Raw genomic sequence first — 7432 nt, forward strand, 5'->3', positions numbered from 1 at the left:
TTGAAGCCGCTCCCGAGTAGCATCACGACGCCGCGCCTTCTTTTCGGGAGAAACCTGCTTCTTCGTCCTAGCTACGTTTACGGCATAATGACGCCACCGCACGCTCTCTTCAGTTCAGGAGAACCCCGCACGTCATGGTTACGTCGTCACTTCTCTCTCTTAAGCTCCGCCTCAACTACTGCTCGGCGCACACTCTCCCTCGATCTCTCCACCGCTACGTCATCGCTACCATCTCTTTAGCTCCACCCACCTGATGCTCAGCGCGCCTTCCTCCTCTCTCACCCTCGCCACCCTCCGAACACCTGCGACCCAGCGCCCGCTCCTCACCCAGCAGCGACGATTCTTGGCGCACGCTCGGCACGGCTCGACGTCGACCTTAAACAGGCTCAATGGCTCGAGCGTCGTCGTCTTCTTTCATAGCTGGCTCGTCGGCGCAACCGCGCGAACGCGCTCGTGCCACACTGCTCAAGCGTTCGTTGTCCTCTTACACAGCTGGCTCCGTTGCCGCTCATCATTCCAGCGTAGACTTTCACTTCTGTCGTCGTAATGGGGAGGCCGTGTTCACGGGCGTATGAGCCATTCATTGTCTTACGTGACGGACAAATTAAAGAAAATTGTCGCAGTTTCACCCGAAAGGCGAAGCATCAGTTGCGACAGCAAATTAGTAAAGAGATACGGAGTAAGGATAGTAGTTTTATCAGCTGTATAAACTTGGACATGCATCAGCACCAGCAACGCGCAGAACTGTTGTCGAAGCCGTCGGCGTTTTGCCCGCGTTCGCACCGAACGCGCGTGGCGTTGGTGACTGTTGCCGGTGCCTCTGGGGGCGGCTCGGAGGTTTTCGACGAGATCAGAATGGGACACTCGTCGAGCTGCATCGGAAATCTTACCCACCTTCTCGCCTCGCAACGTTCTTATATAAATACGCATTTGGTGCCACAGCTAAACGTCGCCTCCCCTCCCTCCCTCCCGTCCCCACAGGACCTTTCGCGCGACGGAAGTCGCGTTTGCTCTCTATTGACCCTTTTCGCGGCGCTCCCGTGGACGCTGCCATGTTTGATCACGTGGTGACGCGTCCATTGCTTGTCTCAGCCGCCTCCGTTACCTCCGCGTTTACAATGCAAGTGCATGACGCCGGTGCGGTGCAGCAAACCTCCGTTTCGACGCATATCGTAGACGGTGACTGTGTGCACGACACACATCTTTGGCTACAGCTTTAGAGGACATGTAAGTGCTTTCAGAGCTCATTACGCCTTGTCCAAACGGCGCGAGCAGCGTATACGGTGCTTGTACTAAAAGCGGGACTAGAAATGTATTCCAAGCTGTCCAAACTTTTCGCTTATGAATTAAATCAGGATCAGTGTGCTCTGCGTTCTTTATTTGGCAAACATATTGAACCGGCGGCTTGTCATATTTCTGACTCAGTAAAGTTCCTCGGTGTGGCCACTATCTGATTGTTTATTTTCAGCGTAATCACTCGCGGGTGTGCTCTGCTGCGATAAATTTATTCTTGCTGCGCACAAAAGTTGGAGGAAAGAAGAAGAAGAAGCTCATGAGAAGGAGCGTGTCGCGACGGCTCCGCCGATTTCGAATGTTTTGCGGCGTGTGATCGAAGATTCCGTCTACAATCCTTTGTGGGAAGACGGGGAAGTTCCAAGGAACACCTGGATATCCGAATCAAGTAGGTGGTCCAATTATTATTGGCACATCGACCACTTCTTTGAAGAGCCACCACGGCGCGGCAGCTAAACCTAACCAGCGCACAGCTCGGCGCCATTGTTCTCGCCGCCCCCGCGGCGAGTTCAACCTAACCCGGTGATGAAGCTGATCTGGGCCCCCCGTACAGCTTAATACGCCAGGTTAGTCCCTCAAGATGGACGTCGTGAGTGTGGAGGGAGAGTATATAACGAAGGAGTACGCTGAAGAGCCAGGTTGGCATACCGTCGGGAAAGGCAAGCAAGCCAACGTGGAATCCGGAGTTCCCGGAAACAAAGACCAAGGAAAACGCCTCCTAAGCAAGGTTTTGCCTAGAAACAAGTGCACTAAGGGCCAGAAAGTACGGCAAGTCATCCTGGCGAGCAAAATGCCCAATTTGCCGAAGGAAGATTACAAGATAATCATGCGTCCACGTGGTGGCTTTAAGGTTACCAACTACGGACTCGATCGCCTAGGATGTTGTGTGCGTAATGCCGCTGGAATTCCCAGAGGAGAATCAGAGGGGGACATCGTGTGTGTCAACTATAAACAGAACATTTTAGTGGTCAGTACGCCATCCGACGACCGTGCTGCAAAATACAGGCATATTACCAGCTTGAAGATAGGCAACCAAGAATTCGACACAAGCGCCTATGAAGCCGCCCCGGAGAATACATCTAAAGGAATAATACGGGGGATATCCCTGGAAGAATCCCCGAAAGACATATGGGAGAATCTGGTGAGGCCGCAGAATCCGGGCGTCCTTATGGCAAAGAGGATGGGGAACACCACAAATGTCATCATTTTATTCGACGGACACTATGTCCCAAACTATGTGAAATACGGGTGCGTACTAGCCAAATGTGTGCTCTACAGAAAACGGATCGACATGTGTTTCCAGTGCGGACGACTAGGCCATCGAGCCGACGTCTGTCCTAACCCCAACGACAAGGTATGCAGAGGGTGCGGAAGTGAAAACCCGCCGCAAGACCATGAATGTGAAGCAAAATGCAAGCTCTGCGGCAAGAATCACCCTACGGCGGATCGCAAATGTGAGGCCAGGTACAAGCTACCGTACCTAGTGAAGAAACGCCGCTGGGAGAGGGCCAGAAGGGAAGAAGAAGAGGCGGAGGCAGCGCACAGTCTCCATAACGCCAAAGAAACAAAGGGGACATATCAGAACAGCCAAGGACCATACGGAGGAAAACAGTCAGAATACAACAAGAGGGACAAGAGCCAAGATACTCGAGGACGAGACAGATCGGGATCCTTCCCTAGACTCAACAGAAGAGACGAGGGCCGCTCAACGTCACGTAACAGATCGCACAGTGACAAAGAAGAAGCACACTCCAGCAATGGCCCCGGTGGATCCTTACAGGTGAGCTGGGCGAACGCAGTCTCCGGGGCGCGCGCGGGGGCCGAGGCTGCTTCTCAAAGTAAAATAAGGGAGCTAGAAAAAGAATTAGCACAGATTAGGCAGATGATGGTACAGTATAATCAAAGTAACGCCGCATTAAAAGAGGAGAACAGAAAGCTCAAAGAGGAGAATAACAGAATTAGGAAAGGAATGGCAGAAAACCGAGAAGTGACACAAGTTGTAGCGGAGGAAAGAGAAATAGATATGGAGGAGGATGTAGCTACTCCGGCTAAACGTAAAGCCACGGAAGATACAGTGGGAAACAGTGAGAACAAGACCAAACCGGATAGTGCACTTCCAGAGCGTCAGGAGGAAGTCGAGCAAAGAATCGAGGCAAAAATAGAGGAAATGGGCGCAAGAATCATGCAACAAATACAGCAGCAGCTTAATTCGATAGTGACCCGCATCGCGGATATAGAAACAAGAATAGCGGCGTGGGGACCACAATCCAGTGGGGGTGGTCCCATCAAAACTACAGGCAAGCCCTACATCAAACACCCGGTACTAACCGAGGGAGCAGGAAAACTGTAATGCCGCCATGGATAGACGCGATACATACAGGATCTAGCAATGGAATTGTAGGGGATACCGCAGAAAAAGATTCAATCTACAGCAGCATCTGATTAACAAAGAAAGCCCAGATATCATAATGATACAAGAAACACACGGAATAGCAAAATTATCAGGCTACAAACCATTTAGTGGTGCCGAAGGAGAGACGAAGGCCATAACCACTCTTGTAAAGCGAAACCTTACGGTCGTGCAACACGATACGGAAATAAGGGATATTGACAATATCTTAATAGAGATTATACCCACACGGAAATTAGCAGATAGCCTTTTTATCCTCAACGTTTACAGTAACCCGCGGTGTAAAAAACACAAATTCCGAACACTATTTCGTAAAACGCTCGCCATAGCGGGTAATCGTGCGGTGGTAATCGGAGGAGATTTTAATGCTCAACACGTGGCATGGGGCTATAAATTCGAGAGTCCCAAAGGCAGAAACCTCTGGCTAGACGCGCAACAGGAGGGCCTAACCCTCGTAACCGATCCTTCAACTCCTACCAGGAGAGGCAACAGTGTTTGCGTCGACACTACGCCAGACCTTACTTTCACAAAAAACATAAGCGACACGCAGTGGATAAATACACAGCAAGATCTGGGTAGCGACCACACTATAATAGAAATAACAGTCAGGGCAGGACCGCGCAAACACAAAGGCAAGAAGCTCAAAATTGTCGACTGGGATAAATTCCGGAACATTAGAAAGAATACCAGCGGGGAAATTAAAAACATCGCAGATTGGACTGAACAGTTAACGAAAGACGTAACCGCGGCTACACAAATAGTTCCACCAGAAGCACACTTAGAAGTCATAGACAGTAGGCTCCTGCACATGTGGGAGGCTAAGGAAGGGTTGCAAAGGAGATGGAGGAGTCAGAGACACAACCGGGCAGTCAGAAGGAGGATAGCCAGATTAAACAGAGACATAGAGCAGCATGCACAACAGCTATGTAAGCAGCAATGGGAGGAGACATGTAGTAACATGGACAATCAATTAGGGCTAGCAAAGACATGGAACCTTCTCAGGTACCTGCTACACCCAGAGGAAACTAAGGCGGTATGCAAGCAAAATATTAACAAGGTAATTCATGCCTATCGAGGTTCAGAAAAAGACTTTCTAGAGGAGATTAAAGAGAAATATATCTCCAGGCTAGACCGGTTATACACCCAGACTACACAGGAGTAGCAAACAACGAACTTGACAGGGAAATTAGTGAAGCAGAAGTAAGGGCAGCCTCGCAAAAACTTAATACTAAATCAGCACCCGGACCAGACGGAATCACAAATAAGACTCTCAGGAACCTAGATGATGAGTCTATAACAAAATTGACAGAATATATCAATGAATGCTGGAAAACCGGCAAATACCACAACAATGGAAGACGGCACACGTCATCTTAATACCTAAACCAGGCAGGCGCTTACAGCTGGAGAATCTGAGACCTATATCTCTCACATCTTGCGTTGGAAAGCTGATGGAGCATGCAGTCCTAGCGAGACTAACTAACTATCTCGAGGACAGGGACCTATTTCCCTCCACGATGCTGGGTTTCAGAAGGAATCTTTCCACGCAGGATGCGATGCTCCAGCTTAAACACCAAATCATAGACAACCCAGGCAGATTCACTAGAGCCATCCTCGGCTTAGACTTAAAGAAAGCATTTGACAGTGTAACACATCAGACAATACTCAGCAGCCTTGAAGAGCTAGGATTAGGAAGGAGAACATACAATTATGTTCGAGACTTCCTAACCGGCAGAAAGGCAAAGATCACCGTGGGAGACCTCGTCTCGGAAGAGATTGAGATTGGTAACGCCGGCACACCACAGGGGTCAGTGATATCACCGTTGCTGTTTAATCTGGCATTATTCGGATTACCAGCGAAACTAGAGGAAATTGAGGGCCTTAACCACACTATATATGCCGATGACATTACCTTATGGGTAAAGGAGGGTAATGATGGGCAGATAGAACAGACACTCCAAAGTGCGATTGAAACAGTCGAACAATACCTAGAGGGAACCGGATTGGTTTGCTCGGCGGAAAAATCGGAATTATTATTGTACCGGCCAACTCGCAGGGGCCGTAAACCAAACAGCTACAGGGGGGCAGACAATGTAGAAACGGACATACAATTGAAGACTGCCGATGATAAACCCATATATAAGGTTGATAAAATCAGAGTTTTGGGACTGCTCATTGAAGCAAAAGGCAACAATGGAGAAACCATTAGGAAGTTAGAAGGGCAGTATCTCAAGTTATGAGGTTGATCAAAAGGATAGCCAACAGACACAGTGGAATGAAGGAAGGAAACATGATCAGACTGGTACAGGCGTTCGTTATCAGCAGGATCGTATACGTCGTACCCTACCTTAGATTGTACGCTGCAGAAAAGATTAAATTAGAATGCCTCATTAGGAAAATTTATAAACAAGCCGTAGGACTACCAATCAGCACTAGTACCGACAGGCTATTAGAATTAGGCCTGCACAACACAATAGATGAGCTCATAGAGGCGCAGCGGATAGCGCAGTACGAACGCCTTTCCAAGACCAAGACAGGAAGACACATACTAGAAAAACTAGGTATTGGGTACCATACTCAAAACGGAACCAAAGTGGACATCCCGAATTGTATCAGGGATACGATAACCGTTCCCCCATTACCAAAGAACATGCATCCCGTGTACCATAAAGGCAGAAGAGAAAGCAGAGCAATGGTCATACAAAAGAAATTTGGGAATAGTAAAGACGCAGTATTTGTAGATGCTGCTAGATACAAGCACTAGGCGCGGCTTTACAGCCGTAGTAATTGATCATGAAAAGAAGTGCAAAACATGCGTTACGGCAAGCACAGTAAATATCGAGACTGCGGAGGAGATAGCTATTGCGCTAGCAATATCACAGACCGAAGCGGACGTAATAGTCAGTGACTCTCAGGCGGCAGTACGAAATTTCGCTAATGGCCGAATCTCTCCTGAAGCACTACGAATCCTAATGGCAGGTACCAAAAGTCAAGAAAAAGATGTTTATTTAATATGGACACCCGCTCACACCTCCACCTCGCCAGGAGACAGCAATAATAATAAGACGGCGCATGACGTGGCTCGAGGGCTTACGGACCGAGTCACGGCCGATAATACGGCGGGCACCTTAGCGTCTCCTGAGAACGAGGATGGAGAGGAGTGGGAATGGAAGGATCGTATGACCAGATTTAATGACATCACACAACACTACAAATTGCAAAGGTGCATTTTCCCACCACCTCACCAAAAGCTCAGCAAAAAGCAGTCTGTCGAATGGCGGCAATTACAGACCAGAACTTATCCGAACCCGGTGATCTCACATCTCATTTACCCAGACATGTGCAAGACAGACAAATGCAAGAACTGTGGTTCTAGAGCCAATCTGGAACATATGCTATGGGAATGTCGAGGCATAACAAACAATAATGGGGATGCAGCCTCTCGCGATCGCCTCCGCGTGCGCTGGGAGATTGTGTTGCTCAGCTCTGCCCTTGACGATCAACTTTGGGCTGTCCAGCGGCCCGAGGAAGCCGCCAGGGCTCAAGAGCTCCTGGCCGTCACCTAGGCGGGACCATTTGCCCGTCCCACAAACGCAGGGCCTTTAAATAAAGTTATTTGACTGACTGACTTAATCTCGATAATTCAGGGTTATTTTTTTTTAATCTTTGTTACAATAAAGCTCGGAACGCCCTAGGATGGGGTTTTTGCGACGCTATTCGTAAAACTTG

Source organism: Dermacentor silvarum, chromosome 4 (genome assembly GCF_013339745.2).
Source record: "Dermacentor silvarum isolate Dsil-2018 chromosome 4, BIME_Dsil_1.4, whole genome shotgun sequence".
Taxonomy (NCBI): domain Eukaryota; kingdom Metazoa; phylum Arthropoda; class Arachnida; order Ixodida; family Ixodidae; genus Dermacentor; species Dermacentor silvarum.